The sequence below is a fragment of the Triturus cristatus genome, chromosome 7 (genome assembly GCF_964204655.1).
Source record: "Triturus cristatus chromosome 7, aTriCri1.1, whole genome shotgun sequence".
Lineage (NCBI taxonomy): Eukaryota > Metazoa > Chordata > Amphibia > Caudata > Salamandridae > Triturus > Triturus cristatus.
Genome location: NC_140590.1, coordinates 1,027,954,527 through 1,027,976,852, shown reverse-complemented (window position 1 = coordinate 1,027,976,852; position 22,326 = coordinate 1,027,954,527). Strand labels below are relative to the sequence as shown.

General features: G+C 48.8%; 1 protein-coding gene across 1 annotated transcript in view; it reads right to left on the bottom strand.

The window, feature by feature from the left end:
• NSG2 (neuronal vesicle trafficking associated 2) overlaps positions 1 to 22,326 on the bottom strand; it is a 224,787-nt gene that overhangs the window by 97,454 nt on the left and 105,007 nt on the right. The window lies entirely within an intron of this gene.

Sequence of the window (22,326 nt, the reverse complement as noted above, 5' to 3'; positions counted from 1 at the left end):
TAAGAGTCAATTATCAGTAACTACTATCTTGAGGAAGGAAGGACACGATTTTGGGTTCTTCTTGGGCAAGTTCACAGAACGTCTTGCGTTCCTTTTCCTTCTCTGCTGATCACAGATTTTTCCCTCACGTCATTATCTTCACAAATCTTTCAGATTTTCAAAAATGCTCCTGAAAACTCTTTGCTGTCCTTTTTAAACTACTTGTCACGAGCCATTCTGTTGGGGGCCTGGGGTAGCCTCTGATTCTCATTGTCTGATCAAATAAAAAAAATGTCCACCATTTATGATTCCAGCATAATAGTCACCACAGTCCACAGTACACAGCTGTGTGGGTGCAGGATTTACTTCATCACTTCTCCCAGTTAATAGGATAACAAGAGTTTTGCAAGACACCCACAATTTGAAAGCTTTAAACATTAGGCACTGTCAAAACCCGGTTTGTGACTAACCCTGGGCGTAGTTCCCGAAGTAGCACAACGCGAAGTTACGCAAAGTGCACTTTGCGCTACGCGTAGCACTTCGCGAACTGCGTAGTACCCTGTTCGCACTGTGCAAGATGCCATTTTCAATGATTGCACAGTGCGGACAAGCATCCGGCACTGTGCAATCATTGAAAACGGCATCTTGCACAGTGCGAGCTGTAGTTTTCTGCTGCTCGAGTAGATTTTTACTCGAGCGGCAGCTTTCTCAACGCGGACTGGTAGTTACTCATCGCGAACGGTCGCGAGCAAACGCGACCACTCGCAATGAGAAACCTGAGAATCTCGCCGGGATGTTTATTTTCCACGCTCACGATCGGCAACTTGATGTTGCTGATCGCGAACAAGGAAAAAGTCTCGCCGGGATGTCATTTTGCTTGCTCGCGGTCGCCAACTTGATGTTGAGGACCGCAAGCAAAAAATGACCGCTGCACTACGCAACGCTATGCTACGCATGTTTGCACTGTGCTACGTGCAATTCGCGTAGTGCGAAGTAGCGCAAACTTCGCAAACTACGCGAGCGTAGCGTAGTGCTTTGCCCAGGCTTATTTATGACCTCAGCCATGTGATTCAGGGGTGTCAATTTGCCAAAAAGTCAGGGTAGCGGAAGTGACCCTTAGGCCTAATTGACATCATAGGAAGTGACATTATATGGCCTTTGACACTGATTTCTTTCCAAAATGCATGTCACATGAAACCTAATGTCACAAAAATTGACATTGCTGCAGTTCCATAATAACTGCACTAATAGTCTAGCAACAAAACTCAGACAAATGTGTGTTTATATATCACCATTATTATGGTGGTGCTGCCTTGATATTTGAAAGTTCTGCGGCCAATACTTGCTCTGAATTATACTGAGTAAGCTAAGCAAGGAAGCCAGACATCTTCTAGGGAGTGTCTCCCCCTGAGACAAATTTGAAATGATTGGGGTGAAACAGTTTTCATTTTAAAGCAAAATGTTCTCATACAATTGCTAAAGTGCCATAGGTGCTGAGAGGCCACTCATTATATATTCAAATCTATTCATAGTGTGCTAAGACAGTGAAACCTGACATTCTCCAGGAGTTTACCCTATATTTTAAAAATGTGCTATGGGTGTCCCATATATCAAAATAACTTCCATTGTGCTAGGGTCAGCATTTTGTCACGAGTGCCTCCATATTCCATGGGTGCTCCTTATATCAATAATGACATAAAATATGCCAGTGCCAGAATTTTACAATCTATGCCGTCGATATGCCTCTCACTACCCAACACTGTCTCAACTCTCAACACTTACTCACTAACTCTGTACTAAGTGGGGGGACATAAAGAGAATTTTTGGGTGGACAGCAGGAGCGGACCAAGCAGGTAATAGCGGTGGGCCAGGTTGGGGGGGGGATTCGACAGACACCCACTTGGGCAATTAATTAAATAATGAATTTTCCTTTGTCGTCGTCTGTCAAAATCCTCCCCCCCCACCCAGCCTCACCGTCCCGCAGCTCTTACCTGCACAGGCCACTCCTGGTGGATAGATTCTAAGAGATGAGCACACATTCATCAGCTATATGTGTGAGAAGTTGGCCTGGTATATGCTGTCCACTAGTTATAGTGGGCACCTGGCACCAGTCCAACAACCCCTTATTGATGATAGGCTAAAGACAACCTTTATTGAAAGCTATCCTAGTGGTAGCTATGGAGAGCAGCCTTCAGGCTAAGTCTTGAAGGAACGTAAAGCAGCTTGTTTACCAGTCTATAATCTCCTGAATGACCAAATAAAAGGCAACCACACCAGGTATATATATAAAATATATGTATTTATTTCTAAACACACCCTACTAGTCTCTTTATGAGGCTAGAGGTATAAACACATAAGTTACACTTCAAATGTTACAGTAAAATAGCACAAATACACGTCAGGCCCTAGGGGCGAGCCAAACCATATACTAAAATAGTGGTATAAGAACCACGACTTAACTAGACACAAGGTCTAGAGCCTGTATAATCGCTGGGACCCCAAGAAACCACCCAAGGTAGTGACACAGGGGAACCACGGGGGCCGTGTGCAGAATGAGAACACAGCCGCGAGCTCCCGTTAGCTTCTATGGGGAAAGTTGCGGTTAGATTTTTAAAGATTAGGCACACTTAGAAATGAGTCAGGACCAAACCCTTTTGGACTTAGGAAGTTCTAGGGTCAACACCCACGGGAGCACCGGAGTACTCGTGTTACCTCACCCAGGGAAGCCAGGTGCATAGGTGTCAAATGGTGTTGGGTCACGTCGTCGTTTTCAAAGGGAGATGGCAAAGAAGTGTTGCTGCCGGGAAGATGCGAAGTGTCTGAAGAGATCCAAGCCTGGATCAAAGTCGAGAAGAACCTGAAAGCAGAGACGACAGAGTCTGGGTCACTTGCCAGTGACCAGGGGCACGATAGACGAATGCCCACCGATGTCGGGGGATTTCAGGTGAAAGAGGTGAAGCTTGACACTTCAGCCACGAGGACCAGGAGGCGTCGAGGATGACCAGGAGCTGGATTCGAGCTGTCCCACGAAGGATGGCGAGTGCTGCAGCATTGGTGCCTGGATTGGACACAACAAGCCTTGGCAACAGCAGCCCACGCAGAAAGGAGAAAGATGCTTCGGTGCAGACCAGCAAGGTCTGAGGGACTCACCACTTGGTAGGGAGTCGGGGTACATCTGGAGCAACCAGGGAAGCCAAGGAAAATCAAAGTTACCTTCACAGGGACCCACCAGTTGACGGACCAGGGATCGCAAAGGGACTTCAAGAGGAATCACAAAATGGCGGCCCACGGGTCACTCGGGGTGACCAGACCGACAATCTTCGGTGGATTCTCTGCTCGAGGTGGGGGCTACAAGTAACCCCAAGCATGACTTCGAGAAGTCAATGTACTTGCAAAAGTGCACGGTGACCAGGAGTTCCAGTTCCACATTACTCACGAGGGCTGCGGGTCTCAGCTTTGCTGGGGACTCGGGTCGGCCTCTGAGAAGTCTGGAAATCCTCTTCCTGTGTTTCAAAGTCCTCGGTGTCCGGCGGGAGCTTCGGAGATGCAGACCGGCAATTGCTTAGTTGGTGCCTGCCAAGTAGGGGAGTCACTCCTTGACCCCAAGGGAGATTTCTTCAGTCCTCTAGTCTTTAGTAGAGCGTCGAAGTTCCAGGATTCAGCTTCAGAGTTTCGTCCAGGGATATCTAAAGTCCCTTTGCGAGGGGTTCCTTACTTATACCTAAGGAAGGGGTTGGACTAGCTCTGGCGACCCACCTTTGGGAGGGTTTGGAAAGAGGGGTGGCTACACCCATTTCCTTTGTCCAGTTTCGTGCCAGAGCAGGGGCTGGAAGTCCCTGAACCGGTTTGAGCTGGACTATGCACAGGGACATCAAATATGCCCCCAGTGCAGGACTTCAAAGCACTCTGATAGTGCTCCCACCCAGCCCCGATACACATAAGCCTGTCTGGGAGGTGGTTACACCTCCCTGTGACAGGAAACCTACTGTCCAAGCCTCCCCTGCCAGAGTTTCGGTCAGCAGCAGGAGGCCAGACCCGTGTCTGTGGATGCAGCATCCATTTTGTGATGCCAGGGCTCTGTTAAGTTGTTACCAGGTATACCTGTGTTGCCATGTCTTGCCCTCTATAAGGGTGGGATCATATTCTCACATCAGGATTTGATATGGGGGTATGATTCCAAGGTGTTTGACACCAAACACGACATGTTTCCGAGCAGTCAGTCCAAAGTTAGCATTAACCGTTTTAGATATAATGCACTTAAGAGTATATGGTCAGGCTGCACTACAGACAACCCCGGAGAAGAGATTCCGAAGGCTGCAGAGGGGCATAGCTCATGCCTGGGCACCCTCTCACATATAACCAAGCACCTTGCCTTAAGGATTGATAAGGCCTGCCATAGGGGTGACTGATAGGTTTCTATGTGCAGTGATAGGTGAGATATAGTGAACCTATATCTCAGGAAGGCGTGCATGCACCACCTTATCCAGGCTGCAGTAGCAGACCTGTGGTGTCATTTTGGAGGGCTTTCCAGGGGTGGCATAATACATGCTTCAGCCCCTGGTAGGCCTCTGGTGTACCTATGCCCTGGGTACATAGTATACCATATACTAGGGACTTATAAGGGCACCTCAGAATCCAATCTGTGGGGTACCTAGGGTACTAGGGATAGGGATCAATTTAGAGAAGAAGCAGCTAGGCCGGTGCCCTGAATAGCAGGCCAGACTAAAGTCGAAAAACAGTGAAACACCAGCAGAGACAAGTGTTGGAAAAGGTTTTAATTAGAAATGTGTATTTGTGGAAACTCTAGATATTGCAGTATAAGGGGAGGAGGAGAGTTTCCCAATGTGCCCTTGACGATGCAATTTGCAGTTAAAATGCCCCATCTCCTTCCATGGCACCTATTGGTGCTCCATGAGAGGATGTAGCCTTTCCACTGAAAAATGACCTGCTTGATGACATCCCGGAATAAGAATTGTTGATTGGAAGGAGGGACTTCTAGAGTCTCCCTCTCACAATTTCTTGCAACAAGATGCAAGTAGGCCAGCTACAGCCTTCCGTGAAACTCCAGTAGGTACCCGGGTATATGCAGCCGGGATTGCGCGGGCTGCCACGTCTGCTGCACTGCAAGTGCGCAGAAATGATTGACAATATTGAGGGGCTTGGTTGCGCCAGGATACATCCTTCGACAGGATTGACAGATGTATGGGCTAGCCACGATTTTTTACCCTGCCTCTCATTGCCAAAACCAGCCCTCTATTTGTTTTAAATTGCAGGAGCTACAAACTTTGTATAGTTAACACATTTTTAGTAAAGTTTTGTGGAGCGCAATACAAGAGTTTATGCAACTCTGTACCCAGTGACGCACAGTGTTGAACAAACAATTTGTGCCCATTGGAATGGGTGACACTGAAGCAGACCATAATTTACAAAAGAACACACTTTGGTAGAAGGTCTGAAGACTGCAACCAGAACATAACAACACTCTCCATTTAGAAAGAATAGAAACTCTACAATGAACTACACAGGAGTAGCGCAAATCTATAGACATGATGTCAAAGCACCATATTAAAAAAAACATTGGCATAGCCAATAGGTCTCGCCTTTGGGACCTTATAAGTGTTTAGTTATCCAGCACAATATCCTTGGTGCAACAACATCAACTGTTGCATGGCTAAACACGTATAAGGTCCCAAAGGCGAGACCTATTGGCTATGCCACTGCTTGTTAACAGCTGGGTCAGTTCTGTGTCACGTCCCTTCCTCTTCCACCCTTAGCAGGCATCGCACCCCAGAACCCAATTAGCAACCAACAGTACAATCACCAACACGATAAAGACTGTAAAGAACTCGACCGCCACTCACCTCAAGCCCCGGTCCGCGTTCCTGGCCCAGCGCAGCTGCAGAAGGGTGCACAAGCTGTCCGCAACAGCAGGGCCAATTGCCCAAAATTAAGACCAAACAGGGAAGGGGGAGTGTTACTACCCCGTAATAAGGAGGGCCTCCAATGCAAACGAAATGAGGAATACCCAAAGCCTCGGTGGCGTCCGGACAAAGGAGCCGCCAGAGAGGAAAGGAGGCAGAGAGGGGCAGGAGCGCTGGAAACAAAAGGGTCCGCTGCCGCTTGAGTGGCCGAAGAGGACAGTAAGCGCTTAAATAATTGTCCCGCCGAAATCGCCAAAGCCTCCGCCGGCTCAGGGGAAAAGGAGGCAGTGAGGGGTGGGAGAACCAAGGATCAGTAGGGCGAGAGAGTGAGCGGTCTCCGATTTGTTGCCGAAACCGCCAAAGTAGCCGCCTCGCTTGTGCCACTGTTGCCACTCTCGTCCCTGCAATGCCTCCAATGGTAAAAGAGGGGGCCAGGGCCAACACGCGCTAAATAGGTCGCCATGGCGGGAGCAAAAGTGACGCGTACACTGCGGTCATTCAGGTGCGTTGCCCCAAAGTCTCCTCCACCCGGAAACAGTATCTGAAACCCCTTCCAATTGTCATGGAGGCCACACTTGAATAAAATGCAACTAAGTCATAAAAGGGCAGCAGGGGCAATTGTAAGAGAACAACGTCTGTCTATTTCTAGACTAGTCTCCCCTGCACTGGTCGTTTACGAGGGCAAGGCAGTTAGCGCGGCAACTTATGGAGCAGAACTTTGGGGGTTCGAAAAAATAGATATAATACAAAAGTCAGAGAATAAGTTTTTAAGAGATATCCTCTCTGTCCCCCAATGTACTCCATTAACTCCCTTATTCCTCAATACAGGGAGGCGCAGGGTGATCGATACTATTAGACTACGCCCCCTTTTATATTGGGCAAGATTAAGATCCACCCCGGAATTATCGCATTATGCGGCAGGTCTCAGTGAACTGATTTCTTTGGATATGGGTAAAAGGGTAAAATGGCTCACTGATTTGAAGGAACTCCTGGTCTCGTTGGGCTTAGCTGACGCATGGAGGAACCAAGCCCAGCCCTCCAAGGCCGAGTTAAAAAAGATCTACTGGAATTGGATACTCCAGCGTCACCTATCCTATCCGAGGCACAGAAGAAATTTTATTGTTTAAACATGTTGGCCATCTGGAACCCTATCTTGATTTCATATGAGTCCCTATGGATAGAAAGCTGTATATACTTTTCCGGTTTGGGTCACTGTATCTTAATGTTTCAGTCGCTCAGAGGGATCCAGCAAAATATCTCTCCCCTAGCTGCCCGTGTTGCGAAGCTCCCCACGAAACAATAGCTCATTGCCTATTTGCATGCCCGGCCTATCAGCAGGCCAGGAATAAATGGCTAAAACCTATTTGTGTTCAGCTAGGAACAAGGAACCATCTATCTGTACTACGCATCTTGAGATCAGACGCGTCTAGGCCAGTAATTGTGTGCGGAGTTGCAAAATTCCTTGGTCGGGCTTGGATCATTCGCACGAAAGCCATTTCCAAAGCCACTAAAATAGCCAATGTTGCTATTGATTAAATTCTGAACCCACTTTTTAGTGTAAAGAGGTCTAAAGGAATGAATTATGATTTTGAGACCCCTTGTTGATTGTAGCAAGTTGTTTTAAAGGGAATTTGTATGAATTGCCATTTACTTTTATTGTTGTCTTACCATGTACTCTTAAACATTTTATCTTTTATAACCATTACAAAATTCGATGTATATAGTATTGACTGTACTGTATGAAAGCTTTTATGATATGAATTATCGAATAAAGCGAACAAGAAAGAAAGAAACCCCTTCCCACCAAGGGCGTGCAGCATAAAGCACACTTGGCACGCTGCCTTTTGCTTCTGCACTGTTTTGGGTATAAGATGGGTCAGATCACTGGCACGTTACCCCATGCAGCTTCCACCGCAGCATCACCCGTATCCCATTTCATTATGGAAGTTTGCAGACATCAGCGCGCTTTCCCGGGCACCTTTCTTGTGCCGGGCTTACTCTTCAATGATTTGATAAAAGGCCCGCATGAGGACATCATAGCTTAGCATAACTTTTCAAATACATTTAACTTCAGTTGACTTTCACACACATGCAGTGCATTTCATTGAAATATAGCTACCCCAAACTTCTGAGCAGCCTCCACACTCAATGACATAGAAAACAAGCACTGAAAGACATGCACGGCCCCGGGGCCGCGAAAGTGAAAGTCCACATCTACAGCATTTACCTTACGGGAGCAAGCAGCAGCGGGCACGATAATTGCAAACAGATGGAGCCGCTGCTCGCTCCCGTAAAGTAAACGTCGTACATGCACGAGGGCTCATTGGAAAAAGTGCAGAACATGCACGAGTTTCCACAAAAGCCCGGAGTGATTCAAGAGGCCACTCAAAAGCACCGCTTGCACGCTGCGTAGGCGAGACCTAAATATGTAAGAGAGGTAGGCAAGCCAATGAAAGCTCGAGCCAGGCTCGTGCCAGATGCCTGGGTCTGGCTCAGCTCGAGGTCCTCTTGGACCCTTGAGCCCAAAAGAAGCTGAGCTATCATGTGGTTTCGGCCTGCCACACACACTCTAACCTAATGCACCAAGAATGAAAGAAAAATCGTGAACCTTTGTAAAACAGGCGAGTGAAATATAACAATCTAGTGGCTAAATGGCACAATGTGAAATCAGAAAAAGTAGGAATCTTCCCGGCTTTCCTGCTAGACCAAATGGTGTGTATCTAAGCAAATATTTTATTTCACAGTGCTTCCTTTTGTCCCTATTACACAAGAGCACTTTGAAATATTTGAGCTTGGGGTGAGTGCTATATAAGCACCTCTCTGTGTCTGATTTGAATAAACTATGATGCTGCTCCATGTAAGAATCTGGGCCACATATAGGGTGCACATGTAACTGACTTGCCTCTTTATTCACTAATGCTCTATTACTTACCGGTAATCTTCATTACTCCGGGTCCCGTTGTCCTCGTCCCATTCATTTACATATTGGAGTTGACCATCTCCACAACAGAAAAAAGAAAGAAGAATGCTGTTACACTAACCCCGCCCCTCCCACAGGGAGTATATATACCAGCATAAACCAGCATTCTCCCTGAACCACCAAGCCCCCAAGAGGAAGGTCGGCCGTCCGTGAGGGAGGGCGGGGCGCATGAATGGGACGAGGACAATGGGACCCGGAGTAATGAAGATTACCAGTAAGTAATAGAGCATTACCCCCAGGTCCTTTATGTCCTCGTCCCATTCATTTACATATTGGAGAATACCAAAGCAGAAAAGCCGGCCTTCCCAAAAAAACACAGAAGCCAAACCAGGAAACCACACCAAGGCAGCCACTGAAGGAAGGCCAACAAGTATTTACAATGCAATGGTCTCGGCATTGGTAAAGTTAGAGCTATTGGCATTGCTCATTACAATATTTTTGTTTATGTTTTGGTTTTTAAAACATTTAAAGAAACGGCATTGTTATTTACAATGTCAATAGCTTAATCACTCTCAAATGCGAGACCTATTGCATTTGCACCCACACACAGAGCCACCTACACACACACTGATTAAGCTATTGACATTGTAAATAACAATGCCGTTTCTCTACATGTTTTAAAAACAAAAAACCCCAAAAATAATGTCATGAGCAATGCCAATAGCTCTAACTTTAACAATGCCGAGACCGTTGCATTGTAAATGCTTGTTGGGATCTGGAGTAGCGTGCTACTAGCCGAAAAGCACTTCGATGCCTTGTCAGGGGTAGTAAGCGCTATATAAACAATGACACTGGCACTTCTGTCAAGCACTAGACAGGAAGGGGGCAGAGGACAGCATACGAGCCGCTGGGGGTTCGGAACCTCACCAGTCTCCGCGCTCACGGGTTCAGTTTGGGCAACTGCATGAGCGGTGGTCGTGAAATACCTTGGCTGATAACGGAGATTTCATATCCACTATAGAAACGCAATGTGTCAAGGTTGGGTACACCAGGTCTCAAAAGATGCTGCTTTCTTGCTAGGTTGCTCACTCAGATTTCCACACCATGAGATGGACTAAAGTCCTCAAACATCCTGTGGCGAACGTAAACAGCTGTTTCCTCCCTGTGTCATTTGGAGGCGCAGATATTCTACGCTCCGCGGTAAAGTCTCATAACACGTCCTTGGAGAGCGGCTGGAACCTGCGGGAGGCACCGCAGGGCCCGGGCAGAGCCGGTGGGCAGGGGGCGCAGAGATGACCGTGGTGTTGAGCTCACATCCCACGCAAGGATGCTGCTGAAATAAGCTTGTTAGATGTCCACAAAATATACTATTTTCGGCAGCTTGCTAATGCAACGGGCAGAAGGAGCAGGAGGCGAATCAAATCCGTGAAGATTAAATTAACATTTTGAGTTACAGAGAAGTAAATCCCTTTGAGGTTTCCCCAACAAAGTGTCGCGTTATCAACATCGATGAGGCCACTCAGCGCGTGCTCACCCACGATGCAATGAGTACAGCCGTCCATGTACGGCAAATGCGTCTCGTGGGGTGATCGCAAGCTGTCTAAGCGCCCTTTCTATTTAGTGTCAGCGCTGATCTGGCAAAACGAGTATTATATTCCCAGATTCAACACAAAACAGTACTGTGTGATCTTGGGCAAATCGCTTTTCGCGTTGTCCCACTTGTCCGTCGAGCTTTATCCGCTATAAACTGAAGGCGTTCTAAAAGACCAGTCAGCTCTTAAGTGCTATATAAAAACATCTCCACTTGCGAATGAAACTGAATGTAGAACTGGGGGCAGGCTCGACACAAAGAGACTAGAAAACCGCTGGCTCAGGTCACCCTCCATGCGCGACTCTGGTCTCTCTCTGCATCAGCCGTTGCTCTGCCTGCAATGGCCGCTAGAGGGCGGCAGCCGCGCACAACCGCCGCTGGGGTCAGGCTTTAGGCTGCCGGGCAGACACCGCTAGCAGCCCCAAGATTCGGACACGTTACACGGCTACAAGGTTCACAGGAGTATTGTGGATCAAAGTGAGAATAGTTGTTACCCGCTTTAGAGTATTTTAAGCACGTTCATTTATGTGAGGAAATGGGATCGAGTAAAAAGCACGGATATTCAACAAAGCGCACTAAAAAAGCGCTTGAATTTTAAAACCCCAGGAAGAACGAAGCACCTCATTTCCAGGGTAAAACTCTCCCATAAAGCGCTGCAAAGTGGGTCTGATCCTAGCGCATTACGTCTTTGACTTGGCATAGATAGAGCGCCCACTCGCAAAACCGAGCCGCCTCCGGGCGCTGTGGGAGGAAGGAGATCTTCCGTGATAGCTCGATGTGGAAAGCTGCTTTCGAGTAACCCTTGACAAGGAGAGCGGGGTGCCCTTACCAAGAGGCCTTACCTGCCGGACTCCACACAGAACAAGCCGAGGGCACCGGAAGACACCACCGCCTTTCTCCGAGGCACAGCAGAAATGCCTCGGAGAAAGGGAGCGTCCTTTTCGGATTCGGGGGCGTGTTTTGCTGTTGTCTCCTCCCTGAGACTTTTCGCAAAAAACACGCCCCCCCGATCCGAAAAGGACGGGGCATGATTGGAGTGACGGGACCTCTTCTCCAATGGCTGGCCAGCATTTACTAGGCCAGCCAATGGAGAACAGGGGAGAAGAGGGGCGGGTTCAAGCCCCTCTTCTCCCAAGTCATTATCTCTCGCGAGCGAGACTGCGCAAGCGCAGCCATTGCTAGCCGAGACCTAAAAAGGAAGAACCGCCGAAAACCCCCAGGCAGAGCACCCAGACAAGAGGGAGCCTCAAAGCAGGAGCGCACCCAACAAAACAACTGGAGACCAGCCAGACGAGGAGGCCGACAACCACAGAGGCCAAACCAGCCAACAGCAGGCCCCACAGCAAGCAAGGGAAGCGGAGAGAACGGACACCACAACCCACCTAGGCAGCCAAGAACAAAAACAGCGAGGAGGCCACCCAAAGAAAAAGACCAAAGGACAACACGCCACCAAGCCAAAACAGGGCAACAGGAACCAGACCAAGGCCCAGACAACCCACACCAGCCGAAAACAGGCCGCGGAAAGGGAACCCCAAGAAAAGCCACAGAAGCCCACCAAGGGCAAGACCAAACTAGAAGAGGAGGGGAGCAAACGGCCAGGCCCAAGCAACCCCACCCTCCGAAGCAACCAGCAGGACACGGCACCAGAGAGCCCTGAGGACAACAGCCCCCGAAACCCCACAGAAGAGCACCAGGCCCCAGGAAAAAAAGGAGACCAGCACCAACCACGACAGCCGACCAGCACCCAGCCCGGAAGGCGAAAGAGCCTAGGGACACACCAAGACGGAAAGCCAAGGCGCCGGGGAAAGAAAGAAGAAAGGGGAACAGGAGGGAGCGTATGACCCAAAGAACACAGCCCCAGCAGAACATCCCAACAGCAAAGCCGGGGAGAAAGGAGCAGGAAGCCACAGCCCGGACAAGCACACACCGACCACCCAAGAAGAGGCGCAACAGGCCCCAAACTGAACAGGAAGCCGAGCAAACGATCCAGAGAACCCAAGACCAGAACAAGGGAACCACAAGGGAGCAGCAGCGGCCAAACCCAACCAAAGACCACCGAAAGAACAAGCCTGGCAGAGAAGAACCCAGACAGACCAGGCAGAAGGCAGGACCAACACCACAGGCCAGCAAAGACCCGAGCCCCACAACCAGAGCTCTCAGGGGCCTGGAAGGAACCGGAGAGGTCCACACTCCACAGCCGGGAAACACCAACCCCCAGGGGGAAGGACGCCCAAAACCAGCCTGGCCACAGAGGCAACAGAAGCCAGGGCGGAAGAAAAACAGGCAAACCAAACCCCAAGGCCCAGCACACACCAGGGGAAGGCAGAAGCAGGGGAGAAACCCCATGGCCGAAACCGCAACAAAACACAAGCAGGCGAGAAGCCAGAGCTGAAGTCAAGCTAACAGCCCGACCAGAGGGACCCGAAGGACTCGTGGAAAGCCAAAGAGGGGAGGACCCCAACAGAGCAAAGGCAAGCAAAGGCCGGAAGGGCGCAGAGAGCCCCTGCAAGGAAAACAGCGGAGCGAGCCCAACCACAACCAACAAGGCAATCGCACAAAGACCCGGAACAGCAAGGGCAGAGAACACGGAAGACACCAGGCCCCAGCACCCCACAGGGGAACCGAGACCCGAAGAGTCCACAGAAGAGAAGAACCGCCAGCAGCCACAAGGACAAAACCAGAAGGCAGAGAGCAAGCAGCCCCGGGGACAGCACCACAAGTGAAGCCGGAAAAGACAGCCACCCCAAGGAAGCCCCCAGCACCCGCAACACCCAGGCAGACACCACAACCAGGCACGAACCAGGACCAACCCAGCCGAACCACAGGGAACAGAGGAGAGAAGGCTCAGGCAAGGAAGCAACACAACAAGCCACCAGACCCCCTCAAAACAAGCTGCAGCCAGGCACGCCACCCGACCGACACAACCAGGGGCAGCAGGCAAGCAGGAAAGACAGCAGCGGAAGACAGCCCAAAACAGGCCCAGCCGGAGCAAGAGGCCACAACGGCACACCCCACAGACGCAAGGACCAGAACCCAACTGCAGAGGAACCAGTGCAAGCGAACAGCCGGGCAACCCCGAGCAGACAGCACCCGCACAACCAGGAGGATACCCCACCCGGACGCAACCAGGCACCCAAATGCCAACAGGGAGGAAAGGCCGAAGGCAACCGGAGACCACAAGGAGGCACCGCCGGAGACCAAGCAGAAGCAGTCGCAAGCCCGCAGACCAGGAGCGACCAGAAAACTGCCCCCGGAACAACAGTACCATGGGGAAAAAAACCGAGGCCCAACCCCGGCTGAAGAAACAGGACCAGGCAGGGACAAGAACACACCACCCCCAGAGAACCAAGGCGGAGAAGAACACCGCAGGTCGGCGGAAGCACAGCCGAGGCAAACCGCACCGGGGAAACCAGCCAGGCACCAAGCATGGCCCACCCAGCTCCAAAGACACAACCACCGCAGGAAGAGCACAGAGCGGGAAGGCCACCCGCAGGGAGCAGGGGCAGAGCACCGGAACCAGCCACGAAACAGAAGGACACAGGCAACAGACAGAGTATCCAGCAGACATGGAGCTGCAGCAGGAGCAGCCACAGACCGAGCAGAACCACTGACAGAACCAGGAGCCAGGAAAAGCCAGACCAGAGGCGAAGGGCGCGAGCAGGACCCACCGAAGGAGAACAAAGGCAAAAGGCATGCACAGGACACAGAACCGCAAGGGCAACTCCCGAGAATCCAGCGGAAAGCAGCAGCCGGGAAACACAAGTACCAAGCCAAGGACACCACAGAAGCCAGGAACAGTGCAATGAAAGTCCCAGAGCAACAAAGACAGCCGAACCCAGCACGGAAGCGTCATGCCGCTGAACCCAACACCACCCAGGCAGGCCACACAAAGTAGCCCAAAGGCAGAGGACAAGCCACCCACGCCACACAAAGCCAGAACCAACACAAGGAAGGAAGGAAAAAGGCTTCATGCACCCAGGCTGTACAGGACTTAAACCAGGAGCACCCACAGGGGGCAGCAGGGAAAGCACGCAGCAACAGAAGCCGCGGAGTGGAACCGCACAGGACACAGGACCAGATGACAGGGCCCGAGCAAAGCACCAGAAAACAGCCCATCGCAGGAACAGAGAGGCAAAGAAGGAACAGCCAGGAACCCCAAGAACCAGACCGGCCAAGCCAAGGCATGCCCAGCGAGCACAGTGGAACATCCTGACAGGGACTGCCAGCCGGCAACAAACCAGCACCAAAACAACAGGGCAGCGGCACCCGAAGACCAGGACAAATACCAACGCGCGACACCAAAATGCAGCGTAGGACACAGACTGGAAAAACGAGACCTAAAGGCAGGAAGGACACCACCATTCCCAACAGACCCACACAGAGAGGGTCGTCTCAAAGAGACGCAGAAGCAAAAGGGACAAAGGCAGAAGAAACACGCATCAGGGCACCAGAGCAGAAAGCACGCAACCCAGGGAACACCAGAAGCCCAGGAAGCGGCAGCGACCCTGAGGTGCAAACAATGCCCCCCCCGCACCACGTCCATCCAAAGTGCAATAAGACCACAAGCTGCACAGAGGGACACATACACATAGAAACATATATGACAGCAGCGCTAGGCTCGAGGGGAAACGAGACAAACTGGATCCACACCCCACCCCCGGCAGACAGCCAACACAGGCAGAGAACACAAGAGAGTGAAACCCAGACCAATGAAAAAAGAGCATATGACCACAACCACCAGGCCACAGTGACACCGCAAGGCAGGAAGAGCAGGACACCAAAAGGAGAAGAACCCCTGCAACCTGGAAAAAACATCAGGCAAGAAACGGCCAATTTGGAGCCGGTGGTGGGACTCGAACCATTGCACTGGAGGGGACTGTCACACCAAAGACTCTTGACGCGGCCTCCAAACTACAGCTTCAGGTCGATCCACGAATCCAAGCATGGCACACACAGAATCGGTAGACCCCCAAGTGTATAACAGAGGAATCGGCAAAGCGCACGGCCACCCAAACAACCTGGCACTGAACAACAGATGATTCACCGTCAGTAATGAAAGAAAAAACAGTTACACGACCCAGGCACCCCGTGGGCCGCCGTAAGCAAGTGGTAAATTAAACCGCTATGCGGTACTCACCACGAGGGTAGTCAGCCACCAACACTCAAGACTGACCCCCAACCACCAGCCCAGATGCCATCCAACAGCGAGCGCCGAGGCATCAGAGGAAAAACCAGGAGCAACCGGCACCCCCAGGCGTCCATAAAGAGTCCAGGGAGGAAAGCCGAATCCAACCGCTGCAACCGGCACCCAGGAACAACAGGAGCCTCACCAAGACCGGCCCGAGGCGTCCCAAACAGCAACAGCAGTGCGTCTACCCGACCGGCCTAGCCACAGGAAGACGCGGCATTCAACCCAGAACAGCCCGGGAGGAGCGGCGCCCCAGCCACAAAGGACCGGCCGGCCTCAACGCGGCTCCCGGCAAGCCCGGCAGGCCAGGAGACCGCGGAACAGGACGTTGAGAAGCCCAGCAGCTCGACGAGATAACGAGGAAGACTTCAAGGACGCAGAGGACAGCTCAGCAGCCCGACGAGATGTCCCAGAAGCCAACAGCAGGTAAGAGCAAACTTCACATCCTTTCTGTCGGAAGACAGAAAAAAAGAACAGGGAGAATGCTGGTTTAGGCCAGTATATATACTCCCTGTGGGAAGGGCGGGGTTAGTGTAACAGCATTCTTCTTTCTTTTTTCTGCTGTGGACATGGTCAACTCCAATATGTAAATGAATGGGACGAGGACATAAGGGACCTGGGGGTATTGGTGTGGAGAGGATGGGGAACATGAATACTTTTAAGTTAATGTTTAAAAACTGTCACTTTTAACAAATGACTCAATTCAGTAATAGATTCTGATAATAATAAGTTGGAACGCTTCTAAATGTTAAAGAAATGCAGTGTTTTTAATTATGAAGAGTAGTTATCATATTTTTATAAGATTTTTGTTGCACAGTTTATGTGCCAAATAATTTCAGAGCTCGGTTCATCCATGGGCTATTAGAGCCCAGACAGACCCTTTGCTTGGCTCTGCTCCCCCTGTGAACTTGTTGCTCGCCCACCTGTACCATGTAACATAACTGCTATGTCAGGTGGTTTGCTTAGGGGCTTCTTAACAGCTTTATCAATACTCTGGAACTCTGTTTGACAGACTGTCAGAGGTGCCTCAAGTTTGTGGTTGAAGTGGGAGAAATTTAAATTACGCATGTGGAATGTATGCATTTTGTATTACGGGACGTTCCCGAAATTGTTCTCATCATCACATTCCATGATTTTATGTCTCACAAGGAGGCATTTACTACTCAAACCAGTCTACTCCTGGTATCGCGCGTCATTATTCGCGAACCAGTTTTGCATCAAAAGTGTAATTTCGTGGAGTTTCCAGAAATTTCACAATAAAAATAGGCATCACATAAGTGATGAACCTTTCCATCACTACAAATTGCGTTGGTTTTTTTTTTCTTCAGTTCTCCTGCTGCGTGTCATAATTCCAAATATTTCAGTAGCTCTGGCAAGCATTAATTGTTAGGGTATGTCAATTACTGATCATGAGGGTATCTCTGCTTAGTACTGCGATCCCAGATAAAATCACGTGAACAAAGAGTGGGAGGAGTCTATTAAGGTCTGAAAGGTAATAATAATTTCTGGGGCTGTGTGAGCTGTGTCTTTAGGCGGGTATAAAAGTTACCAGTTTGAGAGAATTTGCTTCATCGTTTAAAAAAAAAAGTTTATATGGGAAGAATTCTGAGGACCTAAGGAAGGTTTGAAGACAAAGAAAACGATTGGGATCTAATTGGCCATTCAGGGGAATGCCATGAAATCTGCTCTCAGCGGTAGACTAAAATGGCCGCCATCTTGCTTAAATGCTGTGAGAGTGCTTCACTCGAGGGGATGATGAAATAACTTTACAGCACATGGTTGCAAAGTCACAGTTATCTAGTCACGCCTGAATAGCTGCTAAATTATGCTTCGCTTTGACACAATTAAACGGACTGCGCTATTTTAAGATTCGTTTCTGATTTTTTTCCAGTTACTTGTGCCGAAATCCGGCACATCGTCTGATATAGATGCAATTAATGGAAGGCATTTTTATAGGTGCCAAATGGTACTAAACGGCATGAATGCCACCGAAAATTGACATCTCATAAATTCCTATAACTATAACGCCATTCTGCATGTTCTGAATATTTAATGTCGGTGTTGCAGGTGGTGGGCACATTACCGACGCCGAGGAAGAGAGGGAAAGGCAGAAAAGTGAGAAAGAAGGAAGAGGAGAAACACTGGGGAACAGTGACAAGCCTGCAAGATTGAGATAAAAAGATGGAGAGTGTGTGAGGGCGGAAATGAGGGGCAGGAGTTGGAATTAATGCAAGGCAGGCTGTTATTCAGCAACACCAGCCTTCATTATAGTTGGTGGTGTGCTCTTAAAAAAATGATAAGATGGATTTGGTTGGTAGAGTTCAATACACATGCCTCTCATTCACTAGGAAACTATTTTGCCACAGATTGTTTTCAAAAGAAATAATTGCCATCATGCTTAGGATCCATCAACCAGAGGGCCCAACAGACTCCCAATTACTTAAAAACAGGTCTCCTCAAAGTATTCATAATCAGTCAGCCGGCTGATCCATCTGTTTTTGATTGATCTCCTATCCCCTAGTCTCCAACAGACGTTCCATAGGCGGGGTGTCCACCATCCTCCTAGTTCTTATGGACAATGTCTATAGCACCTGGGCTTTTTTGTGACAGCCAAGTGCATTCTGGGTGTTGTAGTCTTATTTTGCCGTCATTGAACTAATTAAACTAACACCTCTGAAATAGGTGATTTACGGCTGGAAAGTCAGAACTTCTGACAGACAGTGCCTTTAATAACACCGGGCGAGGAAGTAGCCCAATCTATGGGGTGCTTTTGTTTTCTCAATAGTCAAAGACACGTATGAATAAGTAACAAATGAGAGGATAGGTAATACCTTGGAGGAGGGCATAACCAGTAGCGGCTCGTAGTGGGAGTGTTGCGGGCGGTGAGTCGGGGGAGGGTCAGGGTGGGGGTTTTTAAACTCCAGCATATGGCCGACCGGAGGTTAGTATATAAATAAATAAATAAATAAATAAATAAAATGAATTACATTGCACACGCTGCAATGCAAATCGTTGCAGCGCGCGCAATGTAATTTGTTTTATTTATTTATTTATGTACTTACCTCCGGTCGGCCGCATGCCGGAGTTTACTACCCTCCGACTCACCGCCCGGCAACACTCCCACTACGAGCCGCTACTGGGGATAGCAGCTGCTAGAAATATCCAACTTTGTATTCAATAGCTGAAATTACTCAGCAACTGACTTTCTATTCTGAAAGTTTGCAGCAAAACCAGACAATGGTGCTGAACTAGTTGCAGCTATACACATTCTGTTCCCCTGATTTTTATGCTTACGGCCTTCTTTTCTCCCCATCCAAGATAACTGAAGGCTCACTCTGCTACAAGACTTACGGTGCTTCAAACTGATGCACTCCAACAAGGTCGAAACATGCCTAGGGTTGCTTCTGCTGCCATGCAGAGAGGATGTGGAGCAGCACTTTGGGATGGCATGTACTTTTTTGGGTGAGGACAACACTGATCTGCATATGGTTGGTCCATATCAGTAGTGGTACACTGACAGGGCTAAACGGGCTATTCAGCACTTCTGGCATTTCCCGGGTAGCCTGCAGACAAGGGTGCTGATTTTAGAGCAGGATTGGCTGTCATGCCTAGTCACAGCCTCCTGCAGTGCAGGCTGATATGAACATTTTTGTCAGGGCTCATTTTAGTTTCCAGTCTGGTTCAGCCAACGGATCCACACAAGCATTGCTAAAGCAAATGCCCTTTGCCTCTTTGTAAAGGAAAGGAGTAGTTAGTTCAGACTGGCAGTTGATTTGGAGCTTGCAGGTGTCAGTCTCTGGAAGGGCCAGGTCATATATAAATAGTATCACATGCTGTTGCACGCCTTATAAAATGTACATTGTCTGTCTTATGGAAAGTGGAAATTCATTCAAAGAGGTTAGTTCATATGATGAAGGTGGTTTGCCATATACACACAAAAGCCAGTACCATGAGCAATTTCATAAACATAGGACATGGGGGAGGTGGGGTGTCTCTCTATTTGCTTTAACGGTGTCTGGGAAAGTGAAGCTCAGTACCACTGGTGCTTCGCGATGTGGTCCAGACAACTGGAGTCGTGCCAGGTCTGTAGGTAGAAGACTACTCATGTAAATGAGCCATGCTTCAATTCATGGTATGTATAATTTTCACGTGGCTGTCATAAACATTTGAGAAGGACTCGGCTCTCAGGGGCCAATGTTGGACACCACTGATCTTAATTTAGCAGTGACTTGACATCATTACCTTTTTGCATATAGACAATCAACATAAACTCTTCGTCCATGCTTTATGGCATGTGCATCTTTCACTTGTGTGGGATATTTTAAGCCTAGATCTAGTTAACAAGGCAATGATCTGTTGAGAAAATCACCTTGTTAGGAGACCGCAAAATGGAAAGCAGTGGCGTTATATGCTGCATATCAGTGGCCATAATTTTTAAGTCTCTATACTGTTACGTGTGTGGAGGAGAATTAAATCAAGTCTCTCTTTTCAGTTTTCAATAGTTTATAAACGAATACCAAAAATAAGAACTTAGGGCTAGATGTACGAAGCTTTTTTCAGCTCGCAAAAGGCCTGATTTGCAGAATAGGGCAGTTTGCCACCGGAAAAATGCCTTTTTAAACGTGCAAAGCCCTATTTGTGATTCGATATCCTATTACTCAATTGCAAATTGGGTTTGCGATACAGTATTAGGAAGGGACGTGTTAAGGGCGTCCCTCCCTACTACAGAATCCCAAGGGTATGAATGTTTTGCAACCAAAATGTGGTCGCAAAACATTTAACCACTAACTTCAAATTGGTGGTAACCCATTTACAAATTGGAAGGGGTCCTCAAAGGAGCTCTTTCCCTTTTTGAATGTATAAAAACATGTTTTTTAAGAGCAGGCATTAGTCCCAGGGCCCACTGCCTACTCTTAAAAAATGTAAAGAAAACTTTTCATTTTTATTTTTGAAATGCATCCCATTTTCCTTTAAGGAAAAAGGGATACATTTAGAAAAAAACACGTTGCTTTCTTTAAAAACAAACACAGACATGGCGGTCAGCAGTCCCCAGCAGGCCACAAGCCCTATGATTTTAGCGATTCCCAATGGGTCACAAATTGCGACCTATCTCATGAATATTAATGAGGTAGGTCAATTGTGACCCACTGAGAATCGCTAACTGTGTTAAACACACTGTAGTACATCGCTGTTTACGATTTCCCAATAGAGAATCACTAAAATTCGCTATTAAGGAATTGCAAACCACCGATTTCGTAAATCTGGACCTAGGGGCCTACACCAGAGAAGCATAATATTTTCAAAATGAAAGAGACTCCATCTGCCCTGTGTGTTATTGTCTCTTGCCACAACATAGAGGACTGATAGGTTCCATGCTCCAATCCAAGTGGCACCATTTTTGTTCTAGTTGCCAGTTATTAAAATTCCAATTTATTTCACAATGAAAAGCCTCTAGCTAACAGCTTTATATTGCACCAACAGTGGTAGCTAATACAAAATACAGTTGTGGTTTACATAAAATAAAAAAATAATCAAATTCACTACTGTACTTTGACATGAAGAGTAATGGCAGGAGCAGTTCATGGTTACCTAACAGATGATACAGCATGACACAGCACACCACAAACATAATGCACACCGACCTTAAGACCAAGAAACAAAAAGCCTTGAACTATTTAGCAGTTTTGGGTTTGCCTTTATCATCTTGTGTTTATCCCTTTCCTGGTGCAAATTCTCTGCTATTCACTTTTAGGGAACTAGTTTTTTCTTTATGCTTAAGTACTCAACAAGAGTGCATGGGTGTTCACGGTCTCCCTCATATGCTTCTCCCCACTCTGTGCTGCTCTGTCTCCTTTGTCAGGTTTTCTCCCCCGTTCTGTCTCACTTCTTTTTGATTAAGCACTCCACAAGTGCATGTGTTTTCCATCTGTCTCCCTTGTGTGCCTCTATCCCACTCCATGTTGTTCTCTCTCATCCATGTGCTTTCCTCCACCGGCGCAGTTCTCTCTCGATCATGTGTTTCTCCCCCCTATCAACACACCCCATGTTGCTCTTTTTTGCTCGTGAGCTTGTTTAATGTTTTCTCCCTCTTGTGCTTCTCCACTCATTGTGCTGGCTTTCCCCTGCCCCCGCCCATTCCTCCATTACCCACCACACACCTCCAACACATACAGTCCCAGTTTAATTAGTGATTTCTTTATTAGGTCTCGCTGAGTCAGCGCGCATGCGCTGCCCGGAGAGACATTTTGTAGGCGAGTTTCCAAAGTGCTGCTGGCTGGCATAGCGCTTACGTGCACGTGAGGGTGCACGCGCGCATCCGCCAGCTTTCAGCCCCGCACCGCATCACACACCACTCCCAGCCTACTTTTGCCATTGTGCGCGCGCACCGCACGCGCTTGTTAAAATTCTCCTTTCCTGCCCACTCACCAGCCTACTCGTCGCGCACACGCGCGCGAGCACCACTTGTTTTTCCTGGTGCACGCACATTCAGGCGCCTGGTGCACGCACAGCGAGGTGCCTGCTGCATTCACATTCAGGTGCATAGTGCACGTACATTTAGGTGCCTGGTGCACGCACATTCGCGCTTGTTTTTCCTGGTGCACGCACATTCAGGCGCCTGGTGCACGCACATCGAGGTGAATGCTGCATTCACATTCAGGTGCGTAGTGCACATACATTTAGGTGTCTGGTGCACGCACATTCAGGTGCCTGATGCACGCACATTCAG